The sequence below is a fragment of the Triticum urartu genome, chromosome 5A, assembly GCF_056163025.1.
Source record: "Triticum urartu cultivar PI428250 chromosome 5A, HENAU_Tu73, whole genome shotgun sequence".
NCBI classification, from domain to species: Eukaryota; Viridiplantae; Streptophyta; class Magnoliopsida; order Poales; family Poaceae; genus Triticum; species Triticum urartu.
The window spans coordinates 253184672-253207753 of record NC_141877.1 but is presented as its reverse complement, the minus strand read 5'-3'; the positions used below and the strand labels follow the sequence as shown (position 1 = coordinate 253207753).

General features: G+C 51.3%; 1 pseudogene; it reads left to right on the top strand.

The window, feature by feature from the left end:
- Positions 1-7816: 7816 nt before the first annotated feature.
- Positions 7817-22698, top strand: LOC147970961 (NAC domain-containing protein 75 pseudogene; annotated as a pseudogene).
- Positions 22699-23082: the final 384 nt, after the last annotated feature.

Genomic DNA, 23082 nt, shown 5'->3' with positions numbered 1-23082 from the left:
CGGCCCTGAAGGCGGCGCAGGACAGCGAGGCCGCCCTCAAAGCCGAGTACGAGACCAAGTCGGCAAACTGGGCCGAGATGAGGCAAGCGCTGAACCAAGGCTACAGCCGGGTGGAAGACTTGATTGATGGTAGGCCGCCTTCTTCTTTGCTTCCTTGCCTGCCTTCTACTATCTGATTCATTTTTTTGATTTTGTGTCACTGCTTTCCTCTTTGTGCAGATTACTTCCCCGGCTACTCAGCCGCCACCCAAGCCATCGAGGCCTACCGTGACGCGCGACGGCATGCGGGGGCCGAGATTGCGCCGAATGCCAGCAGGTCACTTGAGGAGAAGCTTCTAGGGCTTCAAGCCCGTCTGCAGCCGGCCCATCGCATGCTCCACCGTCTTCAGCGCGCCGGAGCACAAGTGCTGGCCGCCCTCTGGCCTGGCGAGGTGATTCTGTGCACCCCAAGTCGGACCGCCAACTGGTTGGAGGTCGTAGTCGGCCGCTTCGAAGCTTGGAAGGCGTCAGCGGCCCGCTCCGGCACTGGGCGGGCTCTGGAGTTCGTCCGGGCTTGGTATCCTGGGCTGAACTTGGACCATCTCAGCACCTGGCGGCAAGAGGCTGACGAGGAGATGGAGGCGGTGCAACCGGCTATCATCCAGCGCGCCTCGGCGATCGCCGAGTATACCGATACCAGCGCCTTTGCTCCTGAGGTGGATGACGCCGGCATCGCTCAGCCGGAAGAGTGGTTCGGGCTGAACCCGGCCGAAGGTGAGGACTCGGCAGAGGAGATTGCCTCCAGTGATGAGGGCGAAGAGGAAGAGGGAGAGGATGACGAAGACGCTGCGCCGGATGGTGAAGCGACCAGCCCGCCTCAGCCCGATCATGCTTCCAACAACGATGCCGAGACTCGCCAGCCGGTCACTCCTCCAGCCGGCACCATCGACTCTGCCAACCTACCCAACTCGCCGGTTGTTCCCCTGGCTTGATCCGCCATCCTAGCTTTCCTGCTTGTTACTTCTTTGAATAATCTTCTAAATTTGCGCACTTCCACCCACTGGGGGTGTATTCAGACTATTATGAATGCTGGCCTTTTGAAGGTCTTTTGTGTAAATATTATGCATGTGTTTGGCTTCAGTTTATATTTGCTTTTTATCCTTTGGCTCTTTCCTTTGCCACCTTCCCTTGGCCGCCGCCTTCCTAGCCGGACAGCTGCTCTGCAGTCTGTGGCCGGAGAAGGACTTGGTCCTTTTGGGAAGGCAAGTACTTGAGATTTTTCAGATTTGCAGCAAGGTGAACGGGAAGCCGACCAGCCGACTGCTCTAGTAGTCGGCTGGCGGGGTGGGACGCCGGCTCGTGTTATATAAGTTCGTTAGTCCTTAGCTATTTTTCGCGTGGGCATCCTTTCCTGCCCTTGGCTCTTGCTAGTCGGACAGTCGTTCCTTCGAGCTGCGACTTTTGGCAAGAGGGGGCTTGGGTGCCGGCACACTACTTGTCTGGCTGCAGGTGGAACTTCAGATATAACTTGAGGCGGCGAGTCCCGGTGCCGGACGAGGAAAGCAAGTGTAGCAACATAATCGTATGCGTGATACTTATCTTTCATAGATAAAAGAGGGTAGTCCCCGAGTACTCCTCGGGGCACCCCTTGTCTCGTACTTAATACAAAAGGTAGCGTGCTACGTACTGCTTTTTAACTGTAAAATCTTCGGAGGAGATTGGCGTTCCACGGCCTGTTCGACTCCTTGCCGGAATCATCTCTCTTGCGTGCCTTCGGCTTCTGCGCATCGATTAGGTAGTAGGAGTCGTTGCCTAAAGCTCTGCTGATGATGAAGGGGCCCTCCCAAGGGGCCGAGAGCTTGTGCTGGCCGGCTGTTCGCTGGATCAGCCGGAGCACAAGATCGCCCTCTTGGAAAGATCTTGGCTTGACCTTCCGGCTGTGGTAGCGGCGCAGACCCTGCTGATAGATGGCGGACCGACTGAGAGCTAACAGCCGATCCTCTTCCAGCAGGTCAACGCCGTCTTCTCGTGCTTCCTTGGGTTCCGCCTTCGTGTACATGGTGACCCGAGGCGAGTCGAACTCGATGTCAGTTGGGATGACGGCCTCGGCACCATATACAAGGAAAAAAGGGGTGAAGCCGGTCGATTTGTTTGGGGTAGTGCGCAAACTCCAGAGAACGGCCAGCAGCTCGTTGAGCCAGCAGCCGGCCGAACGCTCCAGTGGCACGACCAGTCAGGGCTTGATGCCGGAGAGGATGAGGCCGTTTGCTCGCTCGACCTGGCCGTTTGACTACGGGTGGGCAACGGACGCTAGGTCCAGCCGGATGCCGCTTGTTACGCAGAAACGTGCCAGTGCTCCCTTTGCAAAATTTGTGCCGTTGTCGGTGATGATGCTATGCGGTACGCCATACCGGGTTATAATATCTGCGATGAATGTGACGGCAGTCGGCCCATTCAACTTTTTGATCGGCTTCGCCTCAATCCACTTGGTAAATTTGTCCACGGCAACGAGCAGATGTGTCATGCCACCGCGTGCCGTTTTGAATGGGCCCACCATGTCCAGCCCCCAGACGACAAAGGGCCAGGTGAGGGGGATGGTCTTGAGTGCAGAAGCCGGTAGGTGTTGCTTGGAGCTGAAAACCTGGCACCCTTTGCAGTTTTGACTAGTTCCTTGGCGTCTTCCAAGGCAGTCGGCCAGAAAAATCCGTGGCGAAAAGCCTCGGCGACGAGTGATCTTGAGGCTGCGTGGTGGCCGCATTCGCCTTGGTGGATGTCTCTGAGGATTGCTATGCCCTTCTCTGGTTCGACGGAACACTGGAATACTCCTGTGACGCTGCGCCTAACAAGCTCTCTGTTGACGATTGTGTAGGCTCCTACTCGTCGTTGAACTTGTCTTGCCGAGATTTCGTCAGTTGGCAGCTCTTTGTTTACTAAGAAGTTGAGGATAGGCTGGGCCCAGGATGGAGCTGTGACTTCTTCTATTGTCAGGACTGCCACTGTGATAGGGGCGGGTGGGCTGGGTAGTGAAGAGTTGAAGTCAGAGTTGGCCATCGCCTGTTGTGTTGATGTAGTCCCCGGGCCGAGTTCTGAATTCCCCGGGCCGGGTGCGACTATGGCAGTCCCCTGGCCGCCTATTGGAGTCCCCGCGTCGCCTGCTTGGTTTCCCAAGTCGGATCCGACTGCGTTGGGGTCAGGCGGCACGAAGATGGAATCAGACTCTGGAGACGGCTTGATAGATGGCCTGAGGAGGCGGTGGAGAGAAACGCCGGCTGGTATGGCTTGCCGGGTGGATCCTACTCGTGCCAGGGCATCCGCTTGCATGTTGTCGGCACGTGGTACATGAAGGAACTCACATCCTTCAAAATATCCACTGATTTGCTCGACGAGGAAACGATAGCTCGCCATGTTTGCGTCTTTGGTGTCCCAGTCACCAGATGACCGTTGGACCACCAAATCCGAGTCGCCATAGCACAGGATCCAGAGGATGGCGAGTTCTTTGGCTAGCCGGAGCCCGTGTATGAGCGCCTCGTACTCGGCCACATTGTTGGAGGCGGAAAAATGAATTTCCAATGTATACTTGAGCTTGTCGCCCTTGGGAGAGGTGAGGACGATGCCGGCTCCCAAGCCGGTGTGCATCTTGGACCCATCGAAGTGCATCCGCCAGTGAGTGGAGTCGGGAGCCGGCGGCAGGTATTGGGTTTCGGCCCAATCGATGAGGAAGTCGGCCAGTGCCTGGGATTTAATGACCGTGCGGGGCTGGTAGAAGATCGCGTAGGGGGCCAGCTCAATGGCCCATTTGGCCACTCGGCCAGATGCATCCCGGCTGCCTATGATCTCGGCAAGCGGGGCAGTACATACGACCATAATGGGGTGCTCTTGAAAATAGGGCTTGAGCTTCTTGGCAGCGAAGTACACACCATAGCACATCTTCTGGTAGTGTGGGTAGTTCTTCTTCAAGGTGGACAAGACTTCGCTTAAATAATACACCGGCCTCTGAACCGGCTGAGCCCGGCCTTCTTCTGGGAGCTGGACTACGATGACAGTGCTGACCACCAGGCTAGTAGCGGCAATGTAAAGGAGCATGGGCTCCTTTTCAGCCGGTGCCGCCAAGACAGGCGGCGTGGTCAGCATCTTCTTTAGCTCGTGGAAGGCTTGGTCCGCCTGGTCGTTCCACTCGAAATGAGCGGACTTCTTCATGAGTCGGTAGAGGGGGAGGGCCTTCTCTCCGAGTCGGTTGATGAAGCGGTTCAGGGAAGCCAAGCATCCGGTGAACTTTTGGACATCCCGCAGCTTGGTGGGAATCTCCATTCTCTCTATGGCCTTGATCTTCATTGGGTTGCACTCGATGCCGCGTTCGGAGACCAGGAAGCCTAGGAGCTGGCCGGCTGGTACTCCAAACACGCATTTCTCGGGGTTGAGCTTGATTTGGAATCGGCGCAAGTTTTCAAATGTTTCTCTGAGGTCTTCCAGCAAGGTGCCGCGCTTCTCCATCTTCACCACAATATTGTCTACATAGACGTGAGCATTTCTGCCGAGCTGCTTGAGGAGGCATTTCTGCATGCAACGCTGAAAAGTGGCACCGGCATTTCTCAAGACGAATGTCATAGTCATGTAGCAGAAGGCTCCGAATGGTGTGATGAAGGCGGTTTTCAGGCGGTCAGCCGGATCCAGTTTTATCTGGTGGTAGCCTGAGTAAGCATCCAAGAAGCTCAACAACTCGCATCCGGCTGTGGAGTCTATTACTTGATCAATCCTTGACAAGGCGAAGGGATCTTTGGGGCAAGCCTTGTTGAGGCTAGTGTAGTCTATACACATGCGCCACTTGTTATTTTTCTTCAGCACGAGGACCGGGTTGGCGAGCCACTCTAGGAAGAAAACTTCCATAATGAAGCCGGGCTATCTCTTCTCCCACAATCCTTCTCTTCTCTTCCGATAGTCGGCGGAGAGGCTGTTTGACAGGTTTCGCAACTTCTCGGACATGTAGCTTGTGCTCGGCGAATTCCTTCGGCACACCCGGCATGTCCTTGGGGGACCATGCGAAAATGTCCCGATTCTCATAGAGGAAATCGGCGAGCTCGCCTTCCTATTTGCTGTCCAGGTTTTCCCCGATGGTGGCAAACCTTTCTGGGTCATCTGGGTCCAGAGGTACCCTCTTTGTTTCCTTGGCCGGCTGAAACGAACCTTGGGCACCACATTCCTTAGGGTCGGGGGACAGGGCCGGCTGCTTGCCGGTCATGGCCACGACTCGGTCCAGTATCTTCTTCTCTTCAGCAATTACAAGGGACTCGGATAGCCGGCTGTTGGCAGCCACACACTCGGAGGATTTCTTGTAGTCTCTGGCTACGGTGATGATGCCCTTAGAACTTGGTATCTTCATCTTGAGGTATGCATAATGGGGTATAGCCATGAACTTGGCCAGGGCAGGTCGGCCAAGCAGCGCGTGGTAAGGGCTCTCTAGATCCACCACTTCAAACAACACCGCCTCTCGGCGGAAATGATCCTTGCCCCCGAAGAGGACATCTATCTTGATCTTGCCGATTGGGGAGCAGGACAAGCCGGGTATGATGCCATGGAACATAGTCCGACTGGGCATGAGCTGCTTTGTCTTGATGCTCAGCTTCTCCATAGTGTCGTGGTACAGGATATTGATGCTGCTCCCACCATCTATCAGCACACGGGAGAAACGGGCGGCTCACCTTTCCGTAGCGAGGGTGGCATCCAGAACCAATGCGTAGGAGCCGGGAGACGGCATCACCTCTGTGTGATCTGTCCGGCTCCAGCTAATAGGCCTTTCGGACTAGTGCATGAATTCTGGGTTGTTGGAGGCGACTTCGTTGACTTCTTGGTGTAGTCCGCACCGGCTACGCCGATCTTCTGGCTGGCTGGTGAAGACGACGTAGGCGGCATGCTCGTCGGGGTACTCGCCTTGAACTGCCCCGACCACTGGTCGAGCGGCCGGCTACGGAGGAGCCGGAGGCGGATGACCAGCAGGCGGAGGCGGCGCCATCCCCTCACCCTTGGAGATCCGAGTGAGCCAATGGCATTTTCTGGTCGTGTGGTTTGAAGGCTTTGCACCGCTGTGAAACTTGCATGGGGCATCAAGTGCTTGCTCGTAGGAGAAAGCCGGCTGCCAAGCCGGCCTGCCGCCCTTCGGCTTCTTGGGCGCGGGCCGTCCTTCGGGTTGTTCGTCCTCGACTGTGACCACCTGCCGACTGGTGGAAGGCAGCAGGGGAGCCTTGCGCTTGTGATCGTTCTGGTGCAGGCGCCGGCTGGATTCTCCAGCCAGCGTCTTGGGACTTGGAGCGAGCACCTTCCCGGAGGCGTCTACTCGGAGCTCGGTCTTCATCGAAGAATCGGCCGTGGCATATTTATTAGCTATGACCAGTAGCTCGTCAAGCGTAGTCGGCTCGTCGCAGAGGAGTCAGTGCTTGAGGAGGGTGCCTTCTCGGCACCCGGCGGTGAAGTACTCTATAGCTTGGACCTCGTGCACTCCCTCGCAGGAATTGCGGAGCTCGGCCCAACGCGTGAGGTAGTCGCGAGTCGATTCCTTGGGCCCTTGGACGCACAAGGAGAGCTGTCGGGGCTTCGGAGCCCGCTTGTAGGTGCTGGTGAAGTTGCATATGAAGGCTTCAGTGAAGTCTAGCCAGCTGTTGACACTGTAAGGCTTGAGTCTGTTAAGCCAGGTGCGCGCCATGCCCTGGAGCATGAGGGGCACAAATTTTACGGCAACACGCATGTTGCCGTTTGCGATGCTAACCGCGATGGAGTAGTCGATCAACCAATCCTCCGGCTTCACAGAGCCATTGTACTTGGGCGTGTCTCTTGGGAGCGAGAACCCTTTGGGGAAGGGCTCATCACGGATGCGGGGGTCGAAGCAAGACGGGCCGACATCATCTTCTTCTTCCAGAGCCAGGGATCGCGCAAGGCGGTCGATCCGGTGGCGGGCATCATTCTCGCCGACTCCTTCACGGTGACCCAGCCGGCCACTGAGAGTCGGATGCGTGACAGGCGGCGGGGTAGGGTATCTCTCCCCACGAGGCAATGGAGGAGGAGGGTTGCCCCGCCACTCCATGGCTCGAGAGCGGCCCTCGGCGTCACGCTCGATGGAGATTCGAGTCCGGTTGCGGCTGGCAGCCGGTTCCTTTTCTTTTCTCGCGCGGGTGTTGCCCGCGGTCGGTGTTCGGGACGTCGCGCCGTGCTCTCGGCGTGAGGGAGGACTCTCGGCAGGGACGTCAGCTTCATGCCGCTCTGTGGCTGCGTCGATAAGTTGCTGGATGCGTCTGGTCATATAAGGGAGCTCATTAGGCCCCAGCCCATTCAACTCGTCTGCAGCCGCCTGGGCGGCGCGCAAGTTCTCGAGAGGTGTGGCATAGACTAGGCGGTCTACTCCCAGCATGTCGGCGATAGCCGCGCCGTGTTTCTTGACGATACTGACGCGGCTCGGCCCATCGGGAGGCGGCGTGCCGAAGGTGGCACGGTCGACCTCGCGCTGGTGAGCCTCGGTGAGGCGTCTCATGGTGGCGAGCCTCTGGCCCTCCGCAACGAGGGCGAGGCGGCGCGCCTCCAATGTCTTGGCGTCCGCGTCAGCCGGGACGGGGACGGACAAGTCGTGCAGCGACGTCTGCAGAGCGTCGTGCGGGTTTTCGCCTGAGGCGGCGCCGTGGCTGATGATCAGTACCTCAGTGATGGCGCTGCCGCTGCTGCCGGCTCGAGGAAGAGGATCGTCGATGACCACCACGTTGGTGGGGAAGGCGTCAAGGGATGCCGTGTCGGAGTCGACAAGCATCGGGTCGGTGGAGCCAACCGACTCCAAGTCCGCGGCAAGCTCGCCGGAGACATGGAGTTGATCGAGGAGGCTAACAAGGTGGCTCTCGGGGTAGTCTGTGCCCGCGTCGGACGCTGGCTCGTCAGAGATGCGAGCCTCGCCAAGAAGATCGGCGAGGCAGCTCGTCGCGCAGGCGTCAGCGACGTCTTGCAGCGCGTCAGGGCAAGCGCCATCGGGCATGCCAGGCTGGCTACGGACGTTGGGAAGGAAATTGGTTCCCGTCCAGAGTAGGTCTCCGGACGACGGTGCACCTGGCCGCACTGTGGGTGCCAAATGTCGGGTGGTTTTTGCGACATATGCCAATGGATGGCTTATCATTGTGGGAGCCATTAAAACATCGCCGGTGCATGGAAACGGGATAAGGCGAAGACATGCACGCCGGCGAATCTTACCCAGCTTCAGGGCTCTCCGTGGAGATAACACCCCTAATGCTGCTCTGCGGGGTCTCCGCATGATCACTAGCTCGAATGGTAGCTACAAAATGCTCCTTGAGCTGTTCGGTGAAAGGATGGAGGGCCAGGCTCGCCCGCTCCTCTTCTCCTTGCGGTGTCTAAAATCTATCCAAAGAGCGATCTCCCTTGCATGGGAACCCTGGGGGGTTTATATAGGCCTACCCCCCAGGGGTACAATGGTAATCCGGCTGGGCGTGGGCCCCAGCTGTCTATGTCTACGCCCGCCGGCTTCTCCGCCGACTGGTGGGGCCTGCTGACTGGTGGGCCCACCGGCTACCGACCCTTTGGCCGACAGGCCGGCCCCACCACCCGGGGTCTTGTCGGGGGCGGGCTACTGTTACCTTGCCCCTGGTGACGATGGCTTTGTCGTGGTAAGCATGGCTACAGTGCTGCCGCGAGGCGGCTCATCACTGTAACCTTACCTTCTCTTGTCTCCTTAATGAAGCTCCTCCTTGGAGGGAGAAAGTTGGCCGGCTATCGTAAGCCGGCCATATCCCTGGCCGGCTGCGGGAAGCCCGGCCGCCTTTGGGATCTCCCTGACCAAGGGGGCCCGCCACCCACGGGTCGTACTGGCCGCTCGCCGTGGGTGACGTCACGATCATCGTGGCAAAAGTGCCGCGCTTGACGGGGATGGCCGCCCCATACGGTGCACTGTGGCCAGGCGTGCGCCGGGATTTCGGGGGTGGCAGGCTTTTCTGTAGCCACGTCCCATCTTGTCGCTGTTATGTGGGTGCAGATTCTGAGGGCAAGATCTAAGCCGCCTGCTGAGGGGCTGGCTCCTAGGAGTCGACCTTCTCGTGGTCTTGTTTCTCAAAGATTTCAGGGCTGGGCCGCCTTCGCGCAGCCGGCTTGAGAGGCAACCGGCTAGGGGAAGGCGGCTCCGTGTCTTGGTCGCGTGGAAGCTTGATCGGTCTATAATTTTTTCTAAAGTATCAGGGGGAGCCGGCTAGGCTACCCGTGGTCATTTACTCCGACAACCATGATGGCGGTCAAGGAGATCTGGAGCGGTGGACAAGCCAGTCGCTGAAGCGGCTCTGGTGAAGTGGTGAGTTGGCAGTTGGGGGTTCCAAGGTGCGGAAGGTAGATCTGTCAGGGTGTGAGGTCCACCGCTGCGGCGGAGGACTAGATTCGGTGGCTTGCCGTGGTTGGGGGGTCGGGTAGGGGAGAGGGAGGGGCTCTGGGGAAGAATGTTGGGGGCAAAGAGGGGAAAACAACGGATTTACCAAAGCAGCCCTTTTCCATTCATGTGGCAGGGGTAAAACAGTAATATCGCAGGGCTAAACTTTCGGTTACGAGATATTTCGATGTGAGCGGGAAGTTTGAAAGCTTTTGGCGCCTGAAATTATATTCTGCTCTTGTACGGCCGACTATGATATCATGTCCGAGAATTTGTTTGTTTTGCATGCAAAAAAATGTGCAAGTTTTGAAAATCAATGTCTCCAACTCGAAAATTAGATTATCCATTCAATTCAAATATGGATCATTGAGCTACTACAAGAAAATACCATCATACGGTCCAAATCAAATGAAATTCCAAATGTGTTTATCCTAAATATGATGACAAAAGCAAAAATGTGTATGTGTATGAATAAAGTGGATGATTATAAAGTTTGAACATGCGCATATCTCTAGGTTTGATATAGGAATTTGAAATCAAAAAATCCCGGCTTAAAAAATGTACCTCCGTTTAAATGAATTACAAAAGCTAATGATGGAGTCCAAAATTCCAATCTTAGGTTTGTAAATCTAGTACATCAAGGTATATCACGCATGTTCAAAAGTATGGTTATCTCATAGTCCAAACTGTGAAACAAATTGATCAACCATGAGTGCACACACTATTGACAATGTATATCTCAATTACGCTAAAGTCCCTCAAATATAGACACCTCACTCTTTATCTGAAGCCATCCCCCCCTCGTCGCCCCCCACACACAGAAGTCGTTCTCTCCCCCGAACACCAACACACGAGCACATTAACACTCTTCTCTCTTCTAAAGTCCGGACCCCAATATAGGTCTCTATCACTTTGTCTCTTGGGCATGCACACATCTCTTCCCCCACTCTCTAGATAGGTCTCCTGGCATCTCTCTTTCCCAAGCACACGCACTATGTAGAGTGTATCTTTCCCATACACACAAAACGTCGCCCCCAAACGTCTATCTCCCTTGTTATGTGGTTCTCGCACACTCACCTCACACACCACCCCCATTGCAAAAAGCACACTTTGTCTCCTTGTGCAGCACTCTCCTCTTTCTATCTCTCCCACATGCGGACCCGCCCCAGCTCCTCCCTGTATACATATATGTCGTGACTCTTTCCATAGCTCCCTAATGTATCATCGTTCTCGATCTCACACATTGTTCTCTACACCATCCATTCTAGATCACTCATGAAGTCCCTATCACACACATGATGACTCGCTTCCCTTGCGTCTCTGTACATAGGCCAATTTCAAACAACATCAACATTGTCTCCCTATCCATACGCCATTTATGGACACAAACGCCCTCTCTCTCTCCCTCTCTCTCCGTCGCTAGATCTCTCTCTCTCTCTCTCTCTCTCTCTGTCGCTAGCTCTCTCTCTCTCTCTCTCGCTCTCACACCCCTCTCCCACACACACTCGATGTCTCTTCCAAATAGTCTGCTCCCCTTGCCCGCACCCATGCTATCCCGCTACTACACATGTCACACCATTCCCCCTTCCCTTATACTAGGTTGACAGCATTAGTGGTCTCTCTATTCCACGCACACACACTCCCTCTGACACAAAAATGCGCGCACAAACACACATAGACACGCACAAACACCCATTAATCTAGATCCTCATCTCTCCCCATGTGCACATGTGTATCTAACACACTCACTCTCTAATTATGTATATGTGTCTCCACGTTACACAACACAAAGCCCCATGTACATCTCTCTCTCTATCCTCCACACACATAGACACAAAGAATCTGTTATCATTGCCTCAGTCTCTAGACATATCACACACGCACACACGCTCAACAAGGGTTTCCCCGTGAATAACTTATCATCTATTCATCAACAATCGTGGCAGTATGGTGAACACGGGACATGAAAAAGAATAAATCTACACGTGCCTAGACAACCTAGTACGACAACTAGGACTAGAGCAAGCCAAAAAGCGCACCACCGTCACCCCCTCCTTATCGGCGACGGGAAAACCTTTGTTTTACACAGTCGAGAAGTCATTGTGCTAAGGCCTCACATGCTGAGGTGTTGAATAGAATGTAGATGCTAGTTTACATTTATGACAGGGTTGGCCCACACGTCCGTGCTGACGAGGCAGCTTAAACCAACACATTTTGTTTGACCATTGACACGAGGGACCCACATCTGACCTTCTATCCTGTTATTCCCCCTCAAATCATTCTTTTTTCTGAACATTACTTCAAGCAGTATCGATGCGTGTTCGTTGGTGGTGCCGGTGATGAGCGAGTTGGCCGCCGCTCCGCCGGACGGGCCGGACGCCGCGCTGGCCTCCGCACGGTTTGGCAGACTGGCCCAAGCGTGACTCACGAGTGAGCAAGCCGCCGCACTGGCCTTCGCTTGAGCCAGATGGCTAGCCTTAGCGCGGCGCGCGTGAGTAAGCCGCCGCGCCGCCGTGCTAATCTAGCTAGAAAACCTTGCAGACAAGCAGTTGCACCGAGCTATCTAGGCTAGCTAGCGACCGCGAGCACTGGATGGAGCTGGCATCTGGGCTACCGCAAGATGGGCTCCGCACCGCCGGCGGTTTTGACATCGCCTTCTGCTGGCGGCGGTAGCTGCTTCCCATGGCCGAGGATGACTAGGTGGACAGGCCGAAGGTAGGAGGTCACTCGAGGATTTTTGTGCAGACTGACATGTAGGTCCCACAAGTCATAACGCCCGGTCGAATAGAAGGCGTTGACTTAATGGGCGACATCGGACTTGTTTGGATACTCTAAGTCAGAGGTTAGATTTAGATTCTAACCCTGAACTAACTCTAACCAAAGTGGTGTTTGGATGGCAGGGTTAGATTGACAACAAATGTATCCAAACAGGGCCATGGGTTGAGACGTGCCTATAACGGCACTTTGTAGAGTAGTCGTTTCTTGGTAGGGCTGGTTGGTAAGAGCATGTACAATGGTTGATAAGGTAGTCTTATCTTAAGTCTGCCATGTATGCAACTGGTAGTAGTTTCTTGGCATTATTAGTGGTTTCTTGCTTTATTAGGGGTTTCTTGTAAGGAACAATGTACTACTAGCGACAAAAGGCGATTCTAGGTTGCGTTGTACTGCAACGAATACTACTACTGGTCACGGGAGTGTATACCTCTTTTTGTGGGTTCGATCCCGGCCGAACGCACGGCGGCCTTTTTTAAATAGTAACTTCGCTGCGAGCCAATATTTTACACAGGTAGTTTGAGTTTTGAAGTCAAACGGACGTGCGGCACCACAATCTGGGTGCACTGGATGGCCTAGCTATGTGAACGGGTTTTCCTTCACTCCCCAGGATCTCGTGGCTCACATGCTTGCCCTAGCCGCACCTCACTTGCAGCTTCCTCATCAGCTAGTAGCATATTTAAACTAGCGCCTCCCAATTAATCCCGAGGAGCCGGAAAAGCCTGGCGGGGCATTTGGAATTGTGCAATATGGCTCTGTACGTAAAGTATGGCTCTGTACGTAAAGTGCTCTGCTACTACTCTGTAGCTTGTGGCATTGCACGCATGGAATTCACTCCATTATCGGCTCTACTATAAAAGAAATTCCTCTTGACGTGTTTTTTTGAAACGGAGGCAAAAGCTTTGCTTCATCTCATTCATAAAGAAGGAACTACTAACAAAGTTCGACGAGATCCATTACACCTCCACAAATGGAAGCAAAAAGCCTAGTCTCGCTGTATCAAATAACTCAAATTTTCTGCCCCCGCAGTAACCGTCACTCATAAACAGGCTACTAGTGTGTGCGTGAGAGGAGTGGCTGAGTAGGCCAGCTACGTGCGAGGAGCGGCTGAATAGAGCACTGAGAGTACCCACTAGGCCACTACGCAGGTGTAGTTTCCCTGCATTGCTAGTACAATGATGGTTCTAGAGAACAGTACGTAGTACCCTCCACTTCCAACTGTAGCTCCTTGGCCTTGAGATTCAAGAGTTCAAAACTGGTGCACCATAGTAGAAGTACAGTACACCGCACTACTAGTTGAGAAAGTAGTACTAGTACTGCTATAGTACGAGTACGTACTCCTCCGTCACATAATGTAAGACGTTTTTTGACACTAGTTGGCGTGTACAAAAAATAGCAAAAACATACCCAAAATTTCTTCATCCACGCAAAAAACTACTAGCTAGTGCCAAAAATTTCTTACTAGTGCTATTATTTACAGTATAATGCAATCCCATAACATCCCATAATGCTAGTAATAGTAGTAAATAATAGCCTCACCCCTTCGCTAAGGAATGATCTATAGTTGGATGGGACGAGGCCTTGCGGTTAGTACGCTCTTATCTCCTCCTTGCCAGTTCCCCTCCCCCCGAAGAGAAGGCAGTTCGTCGCTGCTCCCATGGATTCGCCAGGCGGTTCTCCTCCTCGTCGGGGTTGGGAGACCTTGGACAATGATCCTCTGGGAGAAATCATAGGCCGCTCCGACGTCCTCACCGCCGCAACACTCGGTGCTTCCTGCACCAACTTTTTCAAGACGGTGCTTAAAAGGCTTGGGATAAGGCCATGCTTGTTGGTCTTCCATGCGTCCTCGAGGAGAAGCTTCTTCTATGGGACAATCCTTCGAACAGTCCACCGCTCCCTGGCCATGGTTGCACGTTGACTCCGCTAGAGTTGCCAATGTTGAGAGGTAGTCGGATTTTGTCCGATGAACAGGCCGGTAATGGAGTTTGATCATGTAGTACTTAGTTATTCCATTTCCATCTCGTAATTTCTCCACTGCCCACCGTCTTATATATAGGTATGGGTCGGTGCCAACGAAGATTGGCTTGCATACCTCCAGCCGGATACCACCATCATTTTGCACAACATCCACAACAGTGCGGCTGTTCGGGTAGACCCCTTCTCCACCATTGGGATCGGCCTTCTAGACTAGCTGGGCTTGAATTCGTATGATGATGCCTACATGAGATTGAAGAAGATAGCAATTGCGGACCCGCCGACAAAGCGACGCGGCTACGACGATTACTATCTCATCGTGGTGTTCGACACAAGGATTGCCATCAATGCAAGAGGCAGTAACGGCAGAGGCTGGCGCATGTTGGCGGCGGCAGATTTGTACCCCTACACGTCTGAAGACGCCGTGCGCCATCTAGGCCGCATCTTCATAGTGACAAGCCAGGGGACTTGTTTCATATGGTTTCCATCCTACGTACGGGAGATTACAAATGGAATGCACAAACAATCATTTGCATCCCTAACGGTACTCCATTATTTTGTGGGGACCAGTCATCCCGTGATCAAAATAAGATCGCCGATCCTGGATGTGCATTTGCATCTGCGATTCGGTCGAACCTGGAACCTTGTAGCTGACTTTCGCATATTGGGATCAACTCTCTTAGCAGTCATTACCCATGGTACCACTGATGTTCAACATGGTCACACAATCTACCATGATCGGACCGTCACCATCTACCCAGGTATTCCATTTTTTAACCCTCTCGCCTGCTCTTTCATTGTTGTACTAGTACTCTACTTACGTACTAGTAGGAGTAATCCCTCCATTCCCTTATACAAGGCCACAAACTCATATTACTGGTACCAAGATAAAACTTAATGACTTCTTTGCAAGTCAATTTTTCTTTAACCGGGATCATTAATACACCACAATCATGCAACGAATGAATGGGAAGGAAGTGGTTGAGTGTCATTATGACTACATGCATGTAAATATTAAAAAGTTGCTAGTACTAGAAAACATCATTAATTTTTGCCTCGATTACTGTTGGTGGCCTTGTATTGATGCAAAATGTATTTTTGATAGTGGCCTTGTATAAGGGAATGGAGGGAGTACTTTTTACCTTGGAGGACGCGTATAGCATGCTAGGCCCTTGAAGACTTGAACCCACTAGCTGCCACCATTTTTGTTTTTCCATGTCTTACTATCTCATCCATGTAGCCAAGAGTGGCTATATATAATAAGCGGTTATTTTACTTCCTCTATAACAGAGTAGTACTATTTGCTGCATAGTATTACTGATTGCCATATTTGAGCACAACATTATTATGCATGGACCTTGACTATGTACGTCACCATGTGTCCAGATCTGAGATGTCGTGTGTACCAGATGAACGACGCCGAGTTTGACCCCCGTGAGGCTACGTGGGTGCCGAGGAACACTCTTGGAGAGTACTCGCTTTTCATTGGGGACAGCTACCCCATTGTGAGGCGGATGCCACCTTCCGTGCACGAAATGGAAGGCCTGCCATTCTTGAAGCATGGTTGTGTCTTCAGTGCGCACCGCCGGATGAACGACATGCTGGGACACGCTATCGCTGATTTATGCCGCTTCAGCTTGGATTAGTCTCCATCGTGTGGAACCAGACTAGAAAGCTGCGACAATGAATCCCGTTGCCCACCGCTATGGATCGTGCCATCCATGAAGAACACTTGGGACTGGAACCTGGAGGAGGACATGTAGCCCATCTATAACATGTAAGTGGAGTATGGTAAATTGTGAACGATAGCGCTGTGAATATATGTAGACTAGTCGTGCACAAATTTATCACATGAATTGGAGATGAACTTGTGTGGCATACTGGCATTTGTCCTTTATAATTAATTACTAGTAAATGTGTTATGTGTACGTGCAACTTGTGTGGTTTTTGCACGGGCTCCAAGACGCTCTTTGAGAAAAAAAAGGTGGCACAGCTTTGGATATGTTGGAAATATGCCCTAGAGGCAATAATAAAAGCATTATTATTATATTTCCTTGTTCATGATAATTTTCTTTATTCATGCTATAATTGTGTTATCCGGAAATCGTAATACATGTGTGAATAACAGACACCAACGTGTCCCTAGTAAGCCTCTAGTTGACTAGCTCGTTGATCAACAGATAGTCATGGTTTCCTGACTATGGAGATTGGATGTCATTGATAACGAGATCACATCATTAGGAGAATGATGTGATGGACAAGACCCAATCCTAAACATAGCACAAGATCGTATAGTTCGTTTGCTAGAGTTTTCCAATGTCAAAGTATCTTTTCCTTAGACCATGAGATCATGTAACTCCCGGATACCGTAGGAGTGCTTTGGGTATACCAAACGTCACAACGTAACTGGGTGACTATAAAGGTAGACTACGGGTATCTCCGAAAGTGTCTGTTGGGTTGACATGGATCAAGACTGGGATTTGTCACTCCGTATGACGGAGAGGTATCACTGGGCCCACTCGGTAATGCATCATCATAATGAGCTCAAAGTGACCAAGTGTCTGGTCACGGGATCATGCATTACGGTACGAGTAAAGTGACTTGCCGGTAACGAGATTGAACGAGGTATTGGGATACCGACGATCGAATCTCAGGCAAGTAACATATCGATTGACAAAGGGAATTGCATACGGGGTTGATTGAATCCTCGACATCGTGGTTCATCCGATGAGATCATCGTGGAGCATGTGGGAGCCAACATGGGTATCCAGATCCCGCTATTGGTTATTGACCGGAGAGTCGTCTCGGTCATGTCTGCTTGTCTCCCGAACCCGTAGGGTCTACACACTTAAGGTTCGGTGACGCTAGGGTTGTGAAGATATGTATATGCAGTAACCCGAATGTTGTTCGGAGTCCCGGATGAGATCCCGGACGTCACGAGGAGTTCCGGAATGGTCCGGAGGTAAAGAATTATATATAGGAAGTGCTGTTTTGGCCATCGGGACAAGTTTCGGGGTTATCGGTATTGTACCGGGACCACCGGAGGGGTCCCGCGGGCCCACCGGGTGGGGCCACCTGTCCCAGGGGGGCACATGGGCTGTAGGGGGTGCGCCTTGGCCTAGATGGGCCAAGGGCACCAGCCCCTATAGGCCCATGCGCCTAGGGTTTCCACAAAGGAAGAGTCCAAGTGGTGGAAGGCACCTCTAGGTGCCTTGGGGGGGAGGGAAACCTCCCCTTGGCCGCCGGCCCTAGGAGATTGGATCTCCTAGGCTGCGCACCACCCCCCCCTTGGCCCTCCTATATATAGTGGGGGAGAGGAGGGACTTCATACCCAGCCCCTGGCACCTCCCTCTCTCCCCGTTACGTCTCCCTCTTGTAGTATAGGCGAAGCCCTGCTACTGTGACGCCCTGCATCCACCACCACACCGTCGTGCTGCTGGATCTTCATCAACCTCTCCTCCCCCCCTTGCAGGATCAAGAAGGAGGAGACGTCTCCGGTCCCGTACGTGTGTTGAACGCGGAGGTGCCGTCCGTTCGGCGCTTGGTCATCGGTGATTTGGATCACGTCGAGTATGCCTTCCTCATCCCCGTTCTTTGAACGCTTCCGCGCGCGATCTACAAAGGTATGTAGATGCATCCGATGACTCGTTGCTAGATGAACTCCTAGATGGATCTTGGTGAAACGAGTAGGAAAATTTTTGTTTTCTGCAACGTTCCCCAACAGGATATACGTGACGTGGTGGCATCATACAGTAGCATTGTTCGCTATAGTTGTAGTACACTCCTACTAGGACGACAACTCCTATAAAACCTGCGCTTGGCTCTTTGCCTCTTCGGGAGGTTCAACAGTTCGTACACGTGTGAACCTTGCACTTGGCTCTTCGCCTCTTCGGAATGTCCAACAATGATGATACTACAGTACAATATGCTTCTAGCAATCTTACACCGATTGAATTGTTGCACGACCACCGCGAGTGCGAGGGCGAGGGAGAGGGAGAGGGTGTTGTAGTCAAAACCCTCTCCTCGTCCTTCGAACCACCACACGCGTGGGCGAGGGAGAGGCGTAGTAAGCAAGCTTCTCCTCGTTCGGCGAGTTGATGGGACACATCAAAGCAGTACTAGTACTAGTCCATACTGCGTCCTTTCCGGTTAATATGGCTTAATTTGAAACAAGAAAAATACACTGGCGGTCAATGTATGTAACAATACGCTCTTTACGGTCACTATATATAGTTTTGCGGTGATTATACGATCACTAGCTCAGCGTAGAGCACCGTATTGCACCCTACTGTCCGGCCACATAGTCGACGTGGCACTTTGTTGACTGGTTAAATTGTCACCAGGTTTCTGGGTCCCACCTGTCAGTTGGCAGAGCAAAGAAATCAGTTAAACAAAACTTTACGCAGGCGGGACAGGATTCCAACCCTTGCGCGCGAACCACCCTGGCTGTGTATGTGAGTGCATGCATGTGTACTCCCTTGGTCTTCCAACAAAGAGTGTACATCTGCTAAAAAACAAAGAGTGTAGCACATCTACACTTCCAATGCATTTAGCCTTTAATCTAAATCGATATTGATTGACTAATGCACCAACTTGTGCTCTGGGTATAGGCTACATATCTATCCTTAATTACAGCATCCAACGACCTTCATTTAATCTTCTTCTCTCAATGGTCGCATGCACACATAAGTCTGCTACTTTTGGGTGTTAATTATTCCCTAGTCAATGTGTAAATATCTAAATGTACAGTCTTTCACGGACGTAGGAAGTAGGTTGAGCACTTTGAGCGTGAGCATGTGTGTTGCGTCGTGTGCTGTGTGTCGCATGGGTGCGTGAGTGTTGCGTGTGTCCATGTGTACGTGTGAGTGTTGCGTGTTGCATGCATGGGCTTACTCCCTCCTATTGACATGTTCATATTTCAAGCATCCTCTGTTAACTCCATATGGTGATACTCCCTCTGTTCCCAAATACGGAGTAAAATCCTCCCTCTGTTCCCAAATACAAAGTATTTGTCTTTCTAGAGATTTCAACAAGTGACTACGTACGGAGCAAAATGAGTGAAGTAAGCGTAGAGGCATAGTGATAATGTAGAAAGGAAGTATTCGCAATCCATTACTCCCCATCTCGGTTAGAGAGAACTATTCAACTAGTCTTCACAGTGAAGTGACAATACATGCTGCAGCAGATGGGACACTTCATTAATAAGCTGAACCAGCGTGTTGGTGTTACTAAATCAGCCTTACCCAGTACTGCCATCATGTTTGCCAGTAGAGCACGCTTCTGTCCTCCATTAACTGACATATGGGCCCTCTTGTGGTACACCCACATGTCATCGGTGTAACTATTTACACTCCGAAGGAGGGTATATCCTGGTAGTAGTAGAATTGAGATTTAATGCACTTTCTTCCCTGTCTTCCACTCTTCTTACTCCTCTCTTCTTCTTCCTCCTCTCTTCCCCATCGTCGGCCGCACACCATTTACCCCCCACTCACTTCTCGCCCGCCCGCGCTATCTTCCTTGGTAGCTCGTGCGTACCATATCCCCCCGCTCACTACTCGGCCACACGAGGAGAAGCTTCTTCGCTTGCTCACCCGAATCCACTTCCCGCTGGCTCGCAGACAATGAAAACCCCAATGGCAGAACCGACAGACACGCAGAGCCGCGATTGGAATTACCTCCCTGATGTTCTCTTGGAGCAGATCTATGATCGTATGGACCTACTCAGCACCGTCCGTCTGGCCGCATGCTCGGTGTCTTTGTACCGTCTACTCGTCTGCAACCGGCTGGCTCTTTTCAAGACACCCTGCTTGCTGATGCCCAATCCTTGCAAGTGACACCGACTTGACGATCCTACGGAGGTTTCCGTGGTGCCCCTCGACATGCTACCACTACCCGTCCACCTGTCTTTCATGCACGACCACTACTTGGCGGCATGAAGGCCAACTGGATCGTCCTCATCCACCAATCCAGTAGTTCGTGGCGTCTTGTGGGTATCTACACCCAGCGAGAGATCACCCTTCCATCATTGGATACCATCGCCATTGAGCCTCACGGCCTGCCGGACACTCCTGCCTACTACGCACGAGACGCGTAAAGCTTTTGGCTTGACCTCTATTTGCTGAAAGTTGTAATCTGCAAAGTGCCCACACCATCAGAAGACTACATGGATTACAAGCTCATTGCCTTGTTCAACATGGGATTAGTCTATCTGGAATCCGGTCACCATACATGGTTATGGCTCATCGTCAATCTTGTTGAGGCAACATTTTTGTCTGATGCTATAGTGCATGATGGCATCGTTTACGCGGTCGACGCACAGATTGGCTGCCTATACTGGTGGAATCTATCGTCGTGTAATTGTTTTATCTCATCTCATCTTTACCTTATGAATACGACTGCCTATTCATTGTTACAAATTTAGAATAGATAGTATGTCTATAACCACATCATTGCTATATGTTCCTCTCATTTCCTAGATTTTAATGACCACACATGTTATTGTTAGAGTTGATATGAGAACAATTGGCATCTAATGATTGCTAGAATAGATATTATGAGCATAACATCATGATTGCTATATGTCACTCTCATTTCCAAGATTTTTATAACAACGCATGTTATTGCTTAGAGTTGATATGAAAACAGTAGTAGTAAGTGCTATGGTAGAATATGAGTAGGCTCTGTCATAGTTGTTTTCCTCTCATTGTTACATGATGTTTGAACCATGACCAGACATTGCAATTCTCTGTCTATGATATGTGTCACTGTTATAATAATCTTAATTCCACACATACTCTGAACATGATTTTTTATTTTTGTCCTTTTGGTCTCCAATTTGAATTGTTGTAGCAGATGCAAATGCGCTTGCCTTGATGATTCTAGGACCTGGAATCATACTAGCCGATGGGTGGTGGTTTATCGCTCGTTCAGCTAATGGCGGTCATTTGATGCTCATTCGCATGTACCAAATTGACCAAACCATTACATCAAACCACATGCAGTACAATGCCTAGGGCGTTCGTGATATTGATGGCTATGGCTGCTTCGTGTTCGAGAAAGATCCCAGCTCCGTTGGGCCAGGCGTATTCAACTGGAGGCGGGTTTACAGCCTCGGCAACCACTCCATGTTCCTCGGGCTCAATTATCCGATCATCCAACCAATCATCGATCATATCACCGGCGATGATTACTGTGCTATGCAACTTCCATTCGCCAGGGGACTGTGTTTACACATCATACCATGGGTTTCATGAATAACCATATCCAGAGATTCGTCGACACAGCTTGTTGCCTGATAATCTTCAGTGTGTGAAAGGCATCAAGCTTCCATGCGATGGATGGCTTTTGCAAACCCGACATGCGGCGATGTGGTTCATGCCAATAGAAAATATGCACAACTTGATTCGTACTGATATCTAGACTGAGCCATGTATTCTGCTGCTGTAGCGCGACCCTCTTTTGTTGGATATTATGTACTGTATTCTGTTGCAGTATATATATATACGTATGTATGTATGTATTTATGTATGTATGTATGTATATATCAATTAGGCTTCAAGTGCGTACTTGTTAGTTAAACCTATGGTTAAAATGTGACACTAAATACGACCAGTAAGTAGTACAGTAGCAGTACTATTATACGTCGGTCAAATTATTCATCATGTCTGCACAATGAATTGACGTGACCACACGCTGCGCATGAGGTGACACAAGAATCCCGGCGGCGTGTTCGGGTATTCTGGTCTTCAGATTTGGAGTACCACTTATCTGTCGAAATGTTTTATCATTCACTTAAAATAGTCAATTGATCATACATTGAGTACCATATAACTGGAATTAACCGATGTAAGTTGAAGAAGGATTGGCCGGTGCTGCCGGCTGGCGTCAAGTTCGATCCCACTGATCAGGAGATGATCGAGCACCTTGAAGCCAAAGTGCATGATGATAGTGCGAGATCTCATCCTCTCATCGATTTGTTCATACCAACCATCGACAGCAACCACGGCATATGCTACACCCATCCTGAGAAACTTCCAGGTAAGACACCAATCGGTCGTCTATTTGCACAAACATATTCCTTTGTTTATAGCTCTATCTTTCTTTTTAGACGCAGACCTGGTGAAGAAATTACAATTCGACAGTTAATAAAAAGTGAAACAAGTGACTACAACACGCCAAAGATGTTATGAAAATGCCAACTACGTACACTAAAACCTGTATTCGACAATACTGCAGATATCCCACTGAGTGGCCTAAGCAAGCTTTTCTTCCAGCGCAAATCCAGGGCGTTCCAAAGGGGCACGTGGATGCATCGCAAGATACAGTCCGAGTGCGGCATGCAAGTGATGTGGCACAACACCGGCAATACCTTGCCGGTGATGGTCAACGGTCGGCAAACGGCCAGCAAAAAGGTTCTGGTGCTACACACCAACAAGAACTTCGACCAGCAGAGGACCAACTGGGTGATGCACCAGTAGCACGTCGGAGACCTGGAGCAAGAGAAGGAGCGGGAGCTGGCCTTCTGCAAGATTTTCTACCAAACGAACACTGGGGCCAGGGGTAAAAAGATTATAAGTTAGTTTGGTATTGGTACTTGTACTACCTTGTCGTCCGCAAGTTGTTATTGTTGTTAACGATATTTTGGTATGAACTCGGCATTTGCTTCCAACCATCATGTCGAGGGTCGACATGGATATAAAGCTGAATCATTTGTTTCGAAACGAATTTTCAAGGACCTGATATTTTTTTGATGGGTAGCATAAGCACCTTCCGTTCGAATTCCAAGTTCTCCAATATTTTCGAAACAAGTGCATGCACTTATTATCACGATGAAAAAACAATATCCCTGTTGCATCCCAGTTATCAGTTTGTACATGCAGAATTCTCTCGTTTATTGAGAACATATATTGTTTTTTGAGGTCGAGCTAGTTTCAACTGGGATGTACACTGCCCAGGCTTGGTTT